This window comes from Anomaloglossus baeobatrachus, chromosome 12 (assembly GCF_048569485.1).
Source record: "Anomaloglossus baeobatrachus isolate aAnoBae1 chromosome 12, aAnoBae1.hap1, whole genome shotgun sequence".
NCBI lineage: Eukaryota > Metazoa > Chordata > Amphibia > Anura > Aromobatidae > Anomaloglossus > Anomaloglossus baeobatrachus.
The window spans coordinates 146,050,139-146,068,621 of record NC_134364.1 but is presented as its reverse complement, the minus strand read 5'-3'; positions in this window follow the sequence as shown (position 1 = coordinate 146,068,621).

Genomic DNA, 18,483 nt, shown 5'->3' with positions numbered 1-18,483 from the left:
AGGAATAAGACGCCCAAACATCTGCCATATGGCCGTCTTCTGCCTCTGCCTATACCCTCAGTACCGTGGCAACACATTGCGATGGACTTTATTACGGACTTGCCATTGTCCTCCGGACACACAGTCATATGGGTCGTGGTGGATCGGTTCTCTAAAATGGCTCATTTCGTCCCTATGGCTGGACTGCCCTCTGCCCAGGAACTCGCTGACGCCTATGTACAACACATCTTCCGGTTGCATGGCTTTCCATCCCACATTGTGTCCGACAGAGGAACTCAGTTCACCTCCCGCTTCTGGAGGGCTCTCTGCAAACATCTGGGAGTGACTCTGGACTTTTCTTCAGCCTACCATCCTCAGTTGAACGGCCAAGTGGAACGGGTCAATCAGATCTTGACCTCCTTCTTACGTCACTACGTCAACGCCCATCATGACGACTGGTCCACGCTTCTTCCTTGGGCTGAATTCTCCCATAACCACCACGTCAGTGATTCCTCCTCCAGCTCTCCCTTCCATGTCGTTTACGGACTTCAGCCTTCCGTCCCATTGCCTGTATCCTCTTCCTCGGATGTCCCTGCTGCTGATGCTGTAGCCCGTGACTTTGCAACCATTTGGGACTCTGTCAAGGCGTCCCTTGGACGTGCTTCCCTGCGGATGAAGAGACACGCAGACAAGAGGCGTCTGGACCCTCCGTGTTTCTCTCCAGGAGATCTCGTCTGGCTTGCTTCCAAGTACGTCCGATTGAAGCTACCATCCTACAAGCTGGGACCTCGCTACATCGGGCCGTTTAAAGTCCTCAGGAAGATCAATGAGGTCTCCTACAAGCTGCAGCTCCCGGCCACGATGAGGATACCCAACTCCTTCCACGTCTCCCTGCTCAAGCCGGTTGTCCTTGGTCCCTTCTCCGCTGCTGCCAGTTCGGCTACTCCTCCTATTGCCGATGACGACATCTATGCGGTAAGGGATATCGTGGCCATGAAAACTGTACGGGGCCGACAGTTCTTCCTGGTGGACTGGGCAGGCTATGGTCCTGAGGATAGGTCCTGGGAACCCCGGGAGAATGTGGGTACTCCTTTGATCTGTGCCTTCCTGTCCCGCTTGCGGGGAGGGGGGGCGTGGGGGGGGGGGTACTGTCACGCTCCCCGGGTCCCCTGCTCTGCTTCCCGGCTCACCTGCCACGCTCCCCGGCTTCCCTGCGTCGCTCCCCGGTTCTTCTGTCCGGTCTCCGCCGCTCCCCGGTCTCCAGCCTCCATTGCCTGCGGTTCCCAGGCGTCCTGGTCCCCGCTCCCGGCGCCCGTCGGCTTCTCAGCCCCAGCCCGGCTCTGCTGCTTCCTCCTCACCGCTCCCTGCCCTGGCTTCTGGCACCCGGGCCTCGCGCAGGCGCATTAGGGCGCGCGCGCGGTCATTGACCCTTTCTTAAAGGGCCAGCGTCCACTAACAGGAAATTGGGCACACAGGTACAGGGTATAAAGGGGTTACGTGTCCAAGTGGGCGGGGCCTGTTCTTCGTGTTTCCCAGGCTAGGAGTCAGGTCTCCTTGTGTTCCTGTGAGATACTCACCTCTCTCTCTTGTAGAGCCGATCCTGCCTCGCCATCCGGTCCTGCCGAATCCCGAACCCCGAATGCTGCCTATTTGCCATCCTGACAGTCCGTTCCATCTCTGATCCCTGCGGTGACACGTCTTCTCCCTCCATCGGTTCCGGACTCCGCCTGACAACATCTCGGCTTCCGAACCTGAGCTCCGTCACCCGGACTACCATCAGTGACTCCGTGGTCCCAGGGACTTCTCCATTCTACTCTTGTGCACGGACTGTCCTGCTACCTGTAGTGCTCCAGCTCCCGGACCCCTTACCATCATCAAGGAGTTCGGCCCAGTGGATCCACCTCCTGGGTCTGCCCGTCCACCTGGCCCTAACACAATGCACCCAGCCTCCTCAGGCCTCCATGTATAATGCAGTATCTCTAGGCCTTCATGTATAATGCAGTATCTCCAGGCCTCCATGTATAATAATGTAGCTTCCCCAGACCTCCATGTATAAAGCAGCCTCTCCAGGCCTCCATGTATAATAATGCAGCCACCCCAGACCTCCATATATAATGCAGCCTCCCCAGACCTCCATGTATAAAGCAGCCTCTACAGGCCTCCATGTATAAAGCAGCCTCTCCAGGCCTCCATATATAATGCAGCCTCCTCAGACCTCCATGTATAAAGCAGCCTCTCCAGGCCTCCATATATAATGCAGCCTCCTCAGACCTCCATGTATAAAGCAGCCTCTCCGGGCCTCCATGTATAATAATGCAGCTACCCCAGACCTCCACATATAATGCAGCCTCCTCAGACCTCCATGTATAAAGCAGCCTCTCCAGGCTTCCATATACAATAATGCACCTTCCCCAGAACTGCCTTCCCAAGCCTCTGGCCACTGTTTACTCACTTATATTAAAAACAAAACCAAGTACTCACCTTCTCTCTTCCTTCCACCGCTGCTGTCTTCCCCGCTGCTCGTTCTCCCGGTGCTGCGGTCGGCGTCCTCCCGTCCTGCACTCTGTGCACTCAGCACAGCAGTTGCTCGGGAGTGACGTCATCGCACAGGGGGAGAATGGTGATGCATAGCGCGGCACCGGCCGCGCTATGCTTCATCATTACTGTGCGCGGTGACGGGGGAGACGCTGCAGCCGCTGACACCAGGCAGGGGGCCCCGGTGCCACCGCTGACATCAGGCAGGGGGGCCCGGTGTCGGCGGCGGCAGCGGGTCAAATAGCGGCTGCGAGGTCTGTGACAGATCAGCGCAGCTCCTCTCACACTGACAGGAGCTGGCTGCTGATCTGCCTGGCGGCCGCCGGGCCCCTAACCTCCCGGGCCCGATCGCAATCGCGACTGCTGCAACCGCGGTAGTTACGCCACTGCCTGGGGAGCTCATCACCTACACTGGCACCTCTGAGGTAATATTACCTGGGGAGCTCATCACCAACACTGGCACCTCTGAGGTAATATTATCTGGGGAGCTCACCACCAACACTGGCACTTCTGAGATAATATTACCTGGGGAGCTCACCACCAACACTGGCACCTCTGAGGTAATATTACCTGGGGAGCTCATCGCCGACACTGGCACCTATGAGGCATTATTACCTGGGGAGCTCACCGCCGACACTGGCACTTCTGAGGTAATATTACCTGGGGAGCACATCGCTGTCACTGGCACCTGCGAGGTAATATTACCTGGGGAGCTCACCACCGACACTGGCACCTCTGAGGTAATTTTACCTGGGTAGCTCACCACCAACACTGGCACATCTGAGGTAATATTACCTGGGGAGCTCACCACCAACACTGGCACCTCTAAGGTAGTATTACCTGGAGAGCTCACCACGAACACTGGCACTTTTGAGGTAATATTACCTGGGGAGCTCATCGCCAACACTGGCACCTCTGAGGTAATATTACCTGGGGAGCTCATCACCAACACTGGCACCTCTGAGGTAATATTACCTGGGGAGCTCACCACCAACACTGGCACCTCTGAGGTAATATTACATGGGGAGCTCACCTCCAACACTGGCACCTCTGAGGTAATATTACCTGGGGAGCTCATCACTAGAGATGAGCGAACCGGTCGTGGTTCGGCTCGAGTTCGGTTCGTCGAACGGAGGTCTCATTCGAGTTCGGTTCGGCGAACCGCTCGAACCGCATAGGAAACAATGGGAGGCAATCACAAACACATAAAAACACCTAGAAAACACCCTCAAAGGTGTCCAAAAGTTGACAAACAACTCACAACACAAACACAAGGGAAAGTGACAAGAACAAATTCTCATGCGAAAACAAAACAGCATTACAAGGAAAAGAGGATGAGACACAGATATAGGCATGGCATGCCCTTCTAAAATCATGTAAAACACCGCAAGGTTACTCCAAGCGGAGTCTCCCTTTTTTCCAAAAATTGGGCCACACACACACCCACCCCTTCAGTGGCAGCACTTGTGCCCCAGTTGTACACTTCACAGGTAGATTTGCATCAAGCACATTCAAAAATACGCCATACTTAACCGTCCCCAGGATGACCCCGGGGTAGGTAGCAAAGTATTTGCTGATCCCAGATCTCTTTATCTTGGATCATTTTTAGAAACACTGCAAGCAAGGGTTACTCCAAGCGGAGTCTCCCTTTTTTCCAAAAATTGGGCCACATACACACCCACCCCTTCAGTAGCAGCACTTGTGCCCCAGTTGTACACTTCACAGGTAGATTTGCATCAAGCACATTCAAAAATACGCCATACTTAACCGTCCCCAGGATGACCCCGGGGTAGGTAGCAAAGTCTTTGCTGAACCATGACTTGTTCATCTTGGCTCCTTTTAACACCTTCACGACCATTGACAGATATATCCGTCATGGAGCGTGTCTCGTTAAGCCCCGCCCCCTGCCGCAGGCAGGCGGCGGCGGTCGGCACACATATCAGCTGTTTTCAACAGCTGACATGTGTGCCTGCTAGCCGCGGGTGGAATCGCTTCCACCTGCGGCCATTAACCCCTTAAATCTTGCTGCCAAAGTCTGGCAGCAAGATCTAAATGCGCGCGGCCATGATTTTTACATACCACCGCCCCCACCGGAAGTCACGTGCGTGATCACGTGACTAGCGGTGGTTGCCATCGTAGCACAGGGTCATGTGATGACGCCTGCAGCTATGAAGTTTCACTTTCGTTTTCCCTCGGCCGCGTGCAGAGAGAAAAAGAAAGTGACTGAATCTGCTGTTTACAGCTGTATAGCTGTGATCAGCAGATAGATAAGAGCGATCGGATTGCTGATCGCTATAGCCCCCCTAGGGGGACTAGTAAAAGTAAAAAAAAAAGTTTTAAAAAATAAAAAAATAAAAAAACAACCTAAAAGTTCAAATCACCCCCCTTTCCCCCCATTGAAAATTAAAGGGTTAAAAAATAAATAAATATACACATATTTGGTATTGCCGCTTTCAGAAATGCCCGATCTATCAAAATATAAAATCAATTAATCTGATTGGTAAACGGCGTAGTGGCAAAAAAATTCCAAACTCCAAAATTACGTTTTTTGGTCGCCGCAAGTTTTACGTAAAAAAATGCATTAACAGGCGATAAAAACGTAGCATCTGCGCAAAAATGGTACCATTAGAAACGACAGCTCGAGACGCAAAAAATAAGCCATCACTGATCCATAGATCCCAAAAAATAAGAACGCTACGTGTTTCGGAAAATAACGCAAAACGTGCGCCACTTTTATTGGACAAACTTGTGAATTTTTTTTAACCCCTTAGATACAAGTAAACCTATACATGTTTGGTGTCTACAAACTCGCACCGACATCAGGCATCATACCCTCACATCAGTTTTACCATATAGTGAACACCGTGAATAAAACATCCCAAAAACTATTGTGCCATCACAGTTTTTTTGCAATTTTTCCGCATTTGGAATTTTTTTGCTGTTTTCCAGTACACCATATGGTAAAACTTATGGTTTCATTTAAAAGTACAACTTGTCCCGCAAAAAACAAGCCCTCATATGGCAAGATTGACAGAAAAATAAAAAAGTTACGGCTCTCGGAAAAAGGGGAGCAAAAAACAAAAACGCAAAAACGGAAAGTGCCCCGGGGCTGAAGGGGTGAAAAAACACAGCAAGCAAGGGTTACTCCAAGCGGAGTCTCCCTTTTTTCCAAAAATTGGGCCACACACACACCCACCCCTTCAGTGGCAGCACTTGTGCCCCAGTTGTACACTTCACAGGTAGATTTGCATCAAGCAGATTCAAAAATACGCCATACTTAACCGTCCCCAGGATGACACCAGGGTAGGTAGCTAAGTCTTTCCTGATCCCAGCTCTATTCATCTTGGATCATTTTTAAAAACAATGTAAGCAAGGGTTACTCCAAGCGGAGTCTCCCTTTTTTCCAAAAATTGGGCCACACACACACCCACCCCTTCAGTGGCAGCACTTGTGCCACAGTTGTACACTTCACAGGCAGATTTGCATCAAGCACATTCCAAATCCACAAGCATTTACTCTCCCCAGGATGACACAGGGGTAGTAAATTCCTTGTGGATCCATGACTTGTTCATTTTGATGAACGTCAGTCTATCCACATTGTCACTGGACAGACGCGTGCGCTTATCTGTCAGCACACACCCAGCAGCACTGAAGACACGTTCAGAGACAACGCTGGCAGCTGGACACGACCAAATCTCCAAGGCGTAAGTGGAGAGCTCTGGCCATTTTTCAAAATTTGAAGCCCAAAATGAGCAAGGCTCCATTTGCAAAGTCATGGCATCGATGTTCATTTGGAGATACCCTGTATCATCCTCTCCAGCCGTTGACTATGTGTCAGACTTGTTGTCTCTGGTGGCCTTGCAAAGGATGGTCTAAAAAAATTATGAAAAGATTCAATAAAATTGCTGTTACCAGCACCAGATACGGTGCTGCTGGTACGGGTAGACTGTTGAAGATGACGAGACCGTCCCATGTTTGTCAAGTTACAACTGGGAGATTCACTCCCTGCACCACGGTTGTTTGGTGGAAAAGCCAAGCTAAGATCTTTTTGCTGATACTCCTGGATACGTGCGTCCCTTTCTATGGCTGGAATTATGTCACAAAATTTGGACTTGTACCGGGGATCTAATAGTGTGGCAAGCCAGTAGTCATCATCACTTCTAATTTTGACAATACGAGGGTCATGTTGGAGGTAGTGCAGCAAGAAGGCGCTCATGTGTCTTTCGCAGCCATGCGGACCAAGTCCACACTGTGTTTGTGGCATAGAGGTGCTAACCGTTCTTTCTTCCTCTGACATCTCCCCCCAACCTCTTTCAACTGAATTTGACCAAGGTCTCCGTCATCCGCTGAGTCTTCCATGTCCATGGACAGTTCGTCCTCCATTTCTTCATGTTCTCCTGCACCTTCCTCAACATTTCGCCTGCTACCATGCGCCCTTGTTGATCCCTGTCCCCCATGGTCCCATGCCTGCCGCGTTGGTGATGATGAACGTCTGGACCTTGGTGATGTTGTTGTCTCTTGCGCATATGAATCCTCCTGTAGTTCCTCCCCTTCCTGTTGTCCCATCCCCTGACTCCGAATAGTGTTTAGCGTGTGCTCCAGCATGTAAATGACTGGAATTGTCATGCTGATAATGGCATTGTCAGCGCTAAACATATTCGTCGCAATGTCGAAACTGTGCAGAAGGGTGCATAGGTCCTTGATCTGAGACCACTCCATCAGGGTGATCTGCCCCACCTCTGCATCTCATTGGCCCAGGCTATACGTCGTGACGTATTGCACCAGGGCTCGACGATGCTGCCACAGTCACTGTAACATGTGGAGAGTCGAATTCCAGCGTGTCGGCACATCGCATTTCAGGCGATGAACCGGCAGGCCGAAAGACTTCTGGAGCGATGCAAGTCGCTCAGCAGTGGTGATTGAACGACGGAAGTGAGCAGACAGTTTTCGTGCCCTGTTCAGAAGGCCATCTAGGCCAGGATAGTGTGTTAAAAATTGCTGGAAAACAAGGTTCAACACATGAACCATACAAGGCACGTGTGTCACCTTGCCCAGGCGAAGGGCCGCACCCAGGTTTGCAGCATTGTCGCACACGGCCTTACCAGGCTGCAGGTTTAGTGGAGACAACCATTTACCAAACTCAGTCTCCAGAGCTGGCCACAACTCAGCCGCTGTGTAACACTTATTTCCAAGACATTTCAAGCTAAAGACCGCCTGATGCCGTTGCGCTTTGCTGCCAGCATAGTAATGAGGGGTGCGTGATTCCTTCTGCGAAGTTAGAACGCTGGTGGCCTGACCAGGCAGACTTGGGGTGGAGGTGGAGGACCCAGACGAAGTGGAGGAGGCAGAAGCAGTGGCGGAACTTGGACAGACAGAAGATTGACATACAAGTCGTGGGGACGGCAAGACTTGTGCAGCAGACCCTTCACCATCTATCACCATAGTTACTCAGTGCAAAGTCAGCGACATGTAACGTCCCTGTCCATGATTACTGGTCCAAGTATCGGTGGTGAAATGCACCCGTTCACACACAGAGTTTCTCAAGGAAGCGGTGATGTTGTGTGCAACATGCTGGTGTAGCGCAGGCACACCTTTCTTAGAGAAGTAGTGGCGACTGGGCATCTGGTACTGGAGCACAGTGACGGACATAAGGTTTCTAAAATCCTGTGTGTCCACCAGGCGGAAAGGCAGCATTTCGGTAGCCAAGAGCTTACAGAGGGATAAAGTCAACCTCTTAGCTTTGTCATGGGTCGCAGGAAATGGCCTTTTATTTGTCCACATCTGAGGGACAGAGATCTGGCTGCTGTGTGTAGACGGTGTTGAGTAGGGTGTCCCTGGAAAAATGCAGGTTTGTGAGGAAAGTGCAGGCGTAGACATGATGTTGCCTTCATCCAACGTTGGTGCTATCGATGTCTGAGAGAGCTGTACACACGTACTTGTTTTCCCTTCCAAACCAACTGTCGACCTACGAAGAAAACTGCCTGTTGCGGTTACAGTGGTGGAAGTTGTGCGTGGAAAACCAGGTGTGACAGCTGTCCCCACAGTCCTAGAAGATGAAGAGCGAGCGGATGCACTGGAAAGGGCAGGCGGTGGATGGTTCGCTCCGCTAGGCCGCATTGCAGTACGGTGAGCTTCCCACTGGGACATATGATATTTATTCATGTGACGATTCATGGAAGAAGTTGTCAAACTGCTGAGGTTTTGCCCTCTACTAACAGAATCACGACAAATTTTACATATCACATGATTTGGGCGATCTTTTGCTATGTCAAAAAAGGACCAGGCTAAGCAAGGCTTAGAGGGCATGCGACCTGCTGATCCACCCCGACTAGTGCTGAGAGGCAGAGGGGTGGCTGAGGATGCAGTTGTAGACGTGCTACCAGTACTCCGACTCTGTCCAGGAAGGCGCAAGGTACCTTCGTCATCAGTTGCATCCTCCTCCACCGCCTCTGTTGACCTCCTCGAGTGCCTGACTGTGGGTTGACAGTAGGTGGGATCTAGAACTTCCTCATCAATTGTTGTGTTTGCACTTCCCTCACCCTCAGACTGAGTCTCTTCTTGCCCTGACCGAATATTTAAGTTGTCATCCCAATCTGGTATCTGCGTCTCATCATCATCAGTATGTTCCTCATTGTCTATTACAACAGGTGTTTCAGTTTGTGAATAAGGGTCAACATTATGCTCAGAAACTTGTTCATCACGGCCTGAATCTGAGTCACAAAGATTCTGGGCATCACTGCAGACCATTTCCTGTTCTGTACTCACTGTAGCTTGGGAGCATACCACTGATTCCCATTCTATAGTGTGACTGAACAGCTCTGCAGACTCAGCCATCTCAGTTCCACCATACTGTGCAGGGCGGATGGAGACTTCAGAGCTGGGAGAAAGCAAGTGTGATTGGGATGACAACTCAGGGGACTGGTGTTTTTTGGATGCGGTAGTTGAGGTGGCGGAGAGGGCACTTGTTGGACCACTTGAGATCCATTCAAGCATTTTCTTTTTTTGGCCATCATCTACCTTTTGTTCCAGTTGTTCGTGTCCGTAAAAAAGGGAGCACATCGGATTGTCCACGGTAAGTAGTAGACATCTTTCTTTTGCTGGAAGATGGTCTATCTTCAACAGATGTTAATGGAGCTTTGCCACCTTCCCCACGGACAAACTCTTTTTTTCCTTTTCCAACACGCCTCTTCCCCTTTCCACCAGCATCTGTCATTTTGCCACTCATTTTGATTGTGACAAGATTGTGCACTTAAAATGTGGTAGTAAAAATTGAGAGGTGGTGTAGATTGCAGCGGTGGTCTAGCTTTATTAACAGCAGAATAAACAACAATAACTATCCCTGACAATGCAACTACGGCCCTTAAACTGGCAGCATAGTTCGCTATTAGAATGGCTTAGCAACAATGAGTTTCAGTGTGCAATGCAGTGGTGCTGCAAATATCTTTGCACCAGTGGGACAATAATGAAGTCCAACAGCCACTTTTAGGATGCCACTACGTTTCCTCAGTGTTTGCTAGTATCATGGCTTAGTAAAAATGAGTTTGAGTGTGCAATGCAGTGGTGCTGCAAATAGCTTGGCACCAGTGGGGCACAAATGGAGTACAACAGCCACTTTTAGGATGCCACTAAGTTTTCTCAGTGTTTGCTAGTATAATGGCTTAGTAACAATGAGCTTGAGTGTGCAAAGGGCTGGAGGGTACAGTGGCAGGGTTGTGGGTCTGTGTAGAGGAAAGGAAGCCCCACTTTATATCCCTCCTAATGGGGAAATGCAGCGAGGAAGTCCCTGACCTTAGCTACACAGACGCTCTTATCTGTAGCTGTTAAAATCTGTTTCCATGGACCTGATTGTCACCTATGGCTCTGAGCCTGCTGTTATTAGCCCTTACAAGGGCTAAAAGAAACTTCTATCCCTATTATGTATAGCGCTGTGTGTAGAGCGTACACAGCAGTATCGGAGACAGGAGCTACGCCAGCGGTGACTGACACCCAGACGCAGAAGGCAGATAATGGCGTCCTGACGGTCAGATACCCGTTTTTATAATGCAGGGACATGTAACATGGACATCCTATCACACATGCCGTTGCTTCTCTGGGTAAAAGTCCACTTAGCTGTGTGTGTGTCTGGGATTGGCTGACATGCTGGCCCGCCCCACTACACGCGCGCGCTTAGGGAAGGAAGACAAGGGGAAAAAAAAATGGCGATCGCCATTATCCCAGCAGCAGTGATCTGAATGCGCTGTTCTCGCACACTATACGCTGAAATTTCATAATAGTGTGAGTCACAGAGTGACTTACACTATTACAGCGGAAAGCCAGCTAGTAATTAGCTTGGCTTTTTGCTGCTAGAACTGTTCTCGAACGTATCTAGAACTATCGAGCTTTAGCAAAAAGCTCGAGTTCTAGTTCGATCTAGAACACCCCCCAAAATCACTCGAACCGCGAACTGAAGAACCACGAACCACGAACCGCGCTCAACTCTACTCATCACCAACACTAGCACCTCTGAGGTAACATTACCTGGAGTGCTCACCACCAAGACTAACACCTCTGAGGTAATATTACCTGAGGAGCTCATCGCCGACACTGTCACCTCTGAGGTAACATTTCCCTCTTCCTCTCCCATTCCCTCAGATGCTGACAAAGTGCCCAGGAGCTGTTCTTCCTTCAGTGATGAGACAATGTCACTACTTTGGGTGGGTGACACTACACCGCCACCTCTGCCAACATGGACTCAGCAACTCAGCAGACAATACCAACATACAAAAGAGAGATCCCCAGAACAAAGTCTCCTGAGCTGGGGATCAGCAGAGATCAGACCATCCATGGAGAGGGGCTGTCCAGAGGCTTCCACTGACCGTCAGCATTGTAATAGGGAAAAGTCTGTATAAAACAGGACATCCCACAGCTCCGCTGTGTAAGATAGAGGCATCGTCACACACCGGAGCAGGGACAACGATGTCAGCCAGACACTGAGGTGAGAGCACAGCATTGAGAGCACTATATGAAATCAACATAGTCCACAGCCAGTGACCTATAGAGTACACTGTGGTCAGTAAGTGTGTGGTCATTGTAGTGGCAGCATATGTTCAGTATATGGTCCCTATGAGATAAGTACTGTATATAGTAGGTGTGTGGCCACTATGGGGTCATCATGTACAAGACATATGGTCAATGTGAAGCTAGTATGTGGTCATTATAAGGTGCCCACTATGTGGTCACTATACACTTCAAAACTTTGTAAGATAGGGAAGAGGTGCAGACTGCCGAAGAGGGTGAACACTGCCGTGGAGAGCACACAATGCCAAAGGTGCCCGTGGAGGGCACACAATGTCGAGGGCACACAATGAAGGAGGACACACAATGCCGAGGGTGCACAATGAAGGAGGGCACACAATGCCGAGGGTGCACAATGCCGAGGGCGCACAATGAAGGAGGACACACAATGCCGAGGGCGCACAATGAAGGAGTTCACACAATGAAGGAGGGCACACAATGCCGAGGGCGCACAATGAAGGAGGGCACACAATGAAGGAAAGCACAAAATGCCGAGGGCACACAATGAAGGCGGTCACACAATGTCGAGGACACACAATGTTGAGGGCGCACAGTGAAGGAAAGCACACAATGCCGAGGGTGCACAATGAAGGAAGGCACACGATGCCGAGGGCACACAATGAAGGAGGGCACACAATGCCGAGGGCGCACAATGAAGGAGGGCACACAATGAAGGAGGGCACACGATGCCAAGGGCACACAACGCCGAGGGCGCACAATGAAAGAGGGCACACAATGCCGAGGGTGCACAATGCCAATGGTGCAACAGCAATTTAGATTTTGTGCTAAGTCACTTCTACAAACTCAATGCGTCATAAGCCCCAAACATGGAATAGTGATGCCCATTAGTGTTCCCATTTAATACTCTATAGAAAGCACTGTGTCCAGAAATATAGTATGTCGGTACCGTTATCTCCACACATAGTCGATAATGGCACCCTCCCACCACACGCGGCATGGTGCCACCCCTCCCACCACACGTGGAATGTTCCCACCACACCACACGCAGCATGATGCCACCCATCCCACTACACGCAGCATGATGCCACCCCTCACACCACATGAGGCATGGTACCACCCCTCTCACTACACGTGGCATGGTGTGACCCCTCCCACCACATCATACGTGGCATGGTGCCAACCATCCCACCACACACGGCATGGTGCATCCCCTCCCACCACACGTGGCATGATGCCACCCGTACCACCAGACGCAGCATGGTGCCACCCCTCTCACCACACGCAACATGGTGCAACCGCTCCCACCACACGTGGCATGGTGCCACCACATGCGGTTTTTGCCACCCCTCCCACCACACGCAGCATGGTGCCATCACTCCAACCACTCGCGAAATGGTGCCGCCCCTCCCATCACACACGGCATCATGCCACCACATGCGGCATGGTGCCACTCCCATCACTCGCAGCATGGTGCCATGCCTCCCACCACATGCGGCATGGGGCCACCATAAATTATCCACTGTCCTACTGTTAAGTGATAACGTCGTTTCAAAGAATGGTAGAGTTGGAAGGGACCTCCCAGTCAGCGACATGTAACGTCCCTGTCAATGCTTACTGGTCCAAGTATCGGTGGTGAAATGCACCCGTTCACACACAGAGTTTCTCAAGGAAGCGGTGATGTTGTGTGCGACATGCACACCTTTCTTAGAGAAGTAGTGGAGACTGGGCATCTGGTACTGGGGCACAGCGACGGACATAAGGTCTCTAAAATCCTGTGTCCACCAGGCGGAAAGGCAGCATTTCAGTAGCCAAGAGCTTACAGAGGGATAAAGTCAACCTCTTAGCTTTGTCATGGGTCGCAGGAAATGGCCTTTTATTTGTCCACATCTGAGGGACAGAGATCTGGCTGCTGTGTGTAGACAGTGGTGAGTAAGGTGTTCCTGGAAAAATGCAGGTTTGTGAGGAAAGTGCAGGCGTAGACATGATGTTGCCTTCATCCAACGTTGGTGCTATCGATGTCTGAGAGAGCTGTACACACGTACTTGTTTCCCCTTCCAAACCAACTGACGACCTACCAAGCAAACTGCCTGTTGCGGTTACAGTGGTGGAAGTTGTGCGTGGAAAACCAGGTGTGACAGCTGTCCCCACAGTCCTAGAAGATGAAGAGCGAGCGGATGCACTGGAAGGGGCAGGCGGTGGATGGTTCGCTCCGCTAGGCCGCATTGCAGCACGGTGAGCTTCCCACTGGGACATATGATATTTATTCATGTGACGATTCATGGAAGAAGTTGTCAAACTGCTGAGGTTTTGCCCTCTACTAACAGAATCACGACAAATTTTACATATCACATGATTTGGGCGATCTTTTGCTATGTCAAAAAAGGACCAGGCTAGGCAAGGCTTAGAGGGCATGCGACCTGCTGATCCACCCCGACTAGTGCTCAGAGGCAGAGTGGTGGCTGAGGATGCAGTTGTAGACATGCTACCAGTACTCCGCCTCTGTCCAGGAAGGCGCAAGGTAACTTCGTCGTCAGTTGCATCCTCCTCCACCGCCTCTGTTGACCTCCTCGAGTGCCTGACTGTGGGTTGACAGTAGGTGGGATCTAGAACTTCCTCATCAATTGTTGTGTTTGCACTTCCCTCACCCTCAGACCGAGTCTCTTCTTGCCCTGACCGAATATTTAAGTTGTCATCCCAATCTGGTATCTGCGTCTCATCGTCATCAGTATGTTCCTCATTGTCTATTACAACAGGTGTTTCAGTTTGTGAATAAGGGTCAACATTATGCTCAGAAACTTGTTCATGACGGACTGAATCTGAGTCACAAAGGTTCTGGGCATCACTGCAGACCATTTCCTGGTCTGTACTCACTGTAGCTTGGGAGCATACCTCTGATTCCCAGGCTATAGTGTGACTGAACAGCTCTGCAGACTCAGCCATCTCAGTTCCACCATACTGTGCAGGGCGGATGGAGACTTCAGAGCTGGGAGAAAGCAAGTGTGATTGGGATGACAACTCAGGGGACTGGTGTTTTTTGGATGCGGTAGTTGAGGTGGCGGAGAGGGCACTTGTTGGACCACTTGAGATCCATTCAAGCATTTTCTTTTTTTGGCCATCATCTACCTTTGTTCCAGTTGTTCGTGTCCGTAGAAAAGGGAGCACATCGGATTGTCCACGGTAAGTAGTAGACATCTTACTTTTGCTGGAAGATGGTCTATCTTCAGCAGATGTTAATGGAGCTTTGCCACCTTTCCCACGGACAAACCCTTTTTTTCCTTTTCCAACACGCCTCTTCCCCTTTCCACCAGCATCTGTCATTTTGCCACTCATTTTGATTGCAACAAGATTGTGCACTTAAAATGTGGTAGTAAAAATTGAGAGGTGGTGTAGATTGCAGCGGTGGTCTAGCTTTATTAACAGCAGAATAAACAACAATAACTATCCCTGACAATGCAACTACGGCCCTTAAACTGGCAGCATAGTTCTCTATTAGAATGGCTTAGCAACAATGAGTTTCAGTGTGCAATGCAAAGGTGCTGCAAATAGCTTTGCACCAGTGGGACAATAATGAAGTCCAACAGCCACTTTTAGGATGCCACTAAGTTTCCTCAGTGTTTGCTAGTATAATTGCTTAGTAACAATGAGTTTGAGTGTGTAATGCAAAGGTGCTGCAAATATCTTTGCACTAGTGGGACAATAATGAAGTCCAACAGCCACTTTTAGGATGCCACTAAGTTTCCTCAGTGTTTTCTAGTATAATGACTTAGTAAAAATGAGTTTGAGTGTGCAATGCAGTGGTGCTGCAAATAGCTAGGCACAAATGGAGTACAACAGCCACTTTTAGGATGCCACTAAGTTTCCTCAGTGTTTGCTAGTATAATGGCTTAGTAACAATGAGCTTGAGTGTGCAAAGGGCTGGAGGGTACAGTGGCAGGGTTGTGGGTCTGTGTAGAGGAAAGGAAGCCTCACTTTATATCCCTCCTAATGGGGAAATGCCGCGAGGAAGTCCCTGACCTTAGCTACACAGACGCTCTTATCTGTAGCTGTTAAAATCTGTTTCCACGGACCTGACTGTCACCTATGGCTCTGAGCCTGCTGTTATTAGCCCTTACAAGGGCTAAAAGAAACTTCTATCCCTATTCTGTATAGCGCTGTGTGTAGAGCGTACACAGCAGTATCGGAGACAGGAGCTACGCCAGCGGTGACTGACACCCAGACGCAGAAGGCAGATTATTATCCTGACGGGCAGATACCCGTTTTTATAATTCAGGGACATGTGACATGGACATCCTATCACACAAGCCATTGCTTCTCTGGCTAAAAGTCCACTTAGCTGTGTGTGTGTCTGGGATTGGCTGACATGCTGGCCCGCCCCACTACACGCGCGCGCTTAGGGAAGGAAGACAAGGAAAAAAAATAAAAAATGGCGATTGCCATTATCCCAGCAGCAGTGATCTGAATGCGCTGTTCCCGCACACTATACGCTGAAATTTCATAATAGTGTGAGTCACAGAGTGACTTACACTAGTACAGGGGAAAGCCAGCTAGGAATTAGCTGTTTTTTTTTGCTGCTAGAACCGTTCTCGAACGTATCTAGAACTATCGAGCTTTAGCAAAAAAGCTAGAGTTCTAGTTCGATCTAGAACACCCCCCAAAATCACTTGAACCACGAACTGGAGAACCACGAACCACGAACTGCGCTCAACTCTACTCATCACCAACACTAGCACCTCTGAGGTAACATTACGTGGGGTGCTCACCACCAACACTAACACCTCTGAGGTAATATTACCTGGGGAGCTCACCACCAACACTGGCACCTCTGAGGTAATATTACCTGGGGAGCTCACCACCAACACTGGCACCTCTGAGGTAATATTACCTGGGGAGCTCATCGCCGACACTGTCACCTCTGAGGTAACATTTACCTCTTCCCCTCCCATTCCCTCAGATGCTGGCAAAGTGCCCAGGTGCTGTTCTTCCTTCAGTGATGAGACAATGTCACTACTTTGGGTGGGTGACACTACACCGCCACCTCTGCCAACATGGATTCAGCAACTCAGCAGACAATACCAACATACAAAAGAGAGATCCCCAGAACAAAGTCTCCTGAGCTGGGGATCAGCAGAGATCAGACCATCCATGGAGAGGGGCTGTCCAGAGGCTTCCACTGACCGTCAGCATTGTCATAGGGAAAAGTCTGTATAAAACAGGACATCCCATAGCTCCGCTGTGAAAGATAGAGGCATCGTCACACACAGGAGCAGGGACAACGATGTCAGCCAGACACTGAGGTGAGAGTACAGCATTGAGAGCACTATAGGAAATCAACATAGTCCACAGCCAGTAACCTATAGAGTACACTGTGGTCAGTAAGTATGTGGTCATTATAGTGGCATCATATGTTCGGTATATGGTCCCTATGGGATAAGTACTGTTTATAGTAGGTGTGTGGCCACTATGGGGTCATCCTGTACAAGACATATGGTCATTGTGAAGCTAGTATGTGGTCATTATAAGGTGCCCACTATGTGGTCACTATACACTTCAAAACTTTGTAAGATAGGGAAGAGGTGCAGACTGCCGAGGAGGGCGAACACTGCCGTGGAGAGCACACAATGCCAAAGGCGCACAATGAAGGAGGGCACACAATGTCGAGGGCACACAATGAAGGAGGACACACAATGCTGAGGGCGCACAATGAAGGAGGGCACACAATGCCGAGGGTGCACAATGCCGAGGGCACACAATGAAGGAGGACACACAATGCCGAGGGCGCACAATGAAGGAGGGCACACAATGCCGAGGGTGCACAATGAAGGAGGTCACACAATAAAGGAGGGCACACAATGAAGGAGGGCACACAATGCCGAGGGCGCACAGTGAAGGAAAGCACACAATGCCGAGGGCGCACAATGAAGGAGGGCACACAATGAAGGAAAGCACAAAATGCCGAGGGCACACAATGAAGGCGGTCACACAATGTCGAGGACACACAATGCTGAGGGCGCACAGTGAAGGAAAGCACACAATGCCGAGGGTGCACAATGAAGGAAGGCACACGATGCCGAAGGCACACAATGAAGGAGGGCACACAATGCCGAGGGCGCACAGTGAAGGAAAGCACACAATGCCAAGGGCGCACAATGAAAGAGGGCACACAATGAAGGAGGGCACACAATGCCGAGGGCGCACAATGAAAGAGGGCACACAATGCCGAGGGTGCACAATGCCAAGGGTGCAACAGCAACTTAGATTTTGTGCTAAGTCACTTCTACAAACTCAATGCGTCATATGCCCCAAACATGGAATAGTGATGCCCATTAGTGTTCCCATTTAATACTCTATAGAAAGCACTGTGTCCAGAAATATAGTATATATGTCGGTACCGTTATCTCCTCACATAGTCGATAATGGCACCCTCCCACCACACGCGGCATGGTGCCACCCCTCCCACCACACGTGGAATGTTCCCACCACATGCAGCATGATGCCACCCATCCCACTACACGCGGCATGATGCCACCCCTCACACCACATGAGGCATGGTGCCACCCCTCTCACTACACGCGGCATGGTGCCACCCCTCCCACCACACCATACGTGGCATGGTGCCACCCATCCCACCACACACGGCATGGTGCATCCCCTCCCACCACACGTGGCATGATGCCACTCGTACCACCATACGCAGCATGGTGCCACCCCTCCCACCACACGCAACATGGTGCCACCGCTCCCACCACACGCGGCATGGTGCCACCACATGCGGTTTTGTGCCACCCCTCCCACCACACGCAGCATGGTGCCATCACTCCAACCACTCGCGCAATGGTGCCGCCCCTCTCATCACACACGACATGATGCGACCACACGCGGCATGGTGCCACTCCCATCACTCGCAGCATGGTGCCATGCCTCCCACCACACGCGGCATGGGGCCACCATAAATTA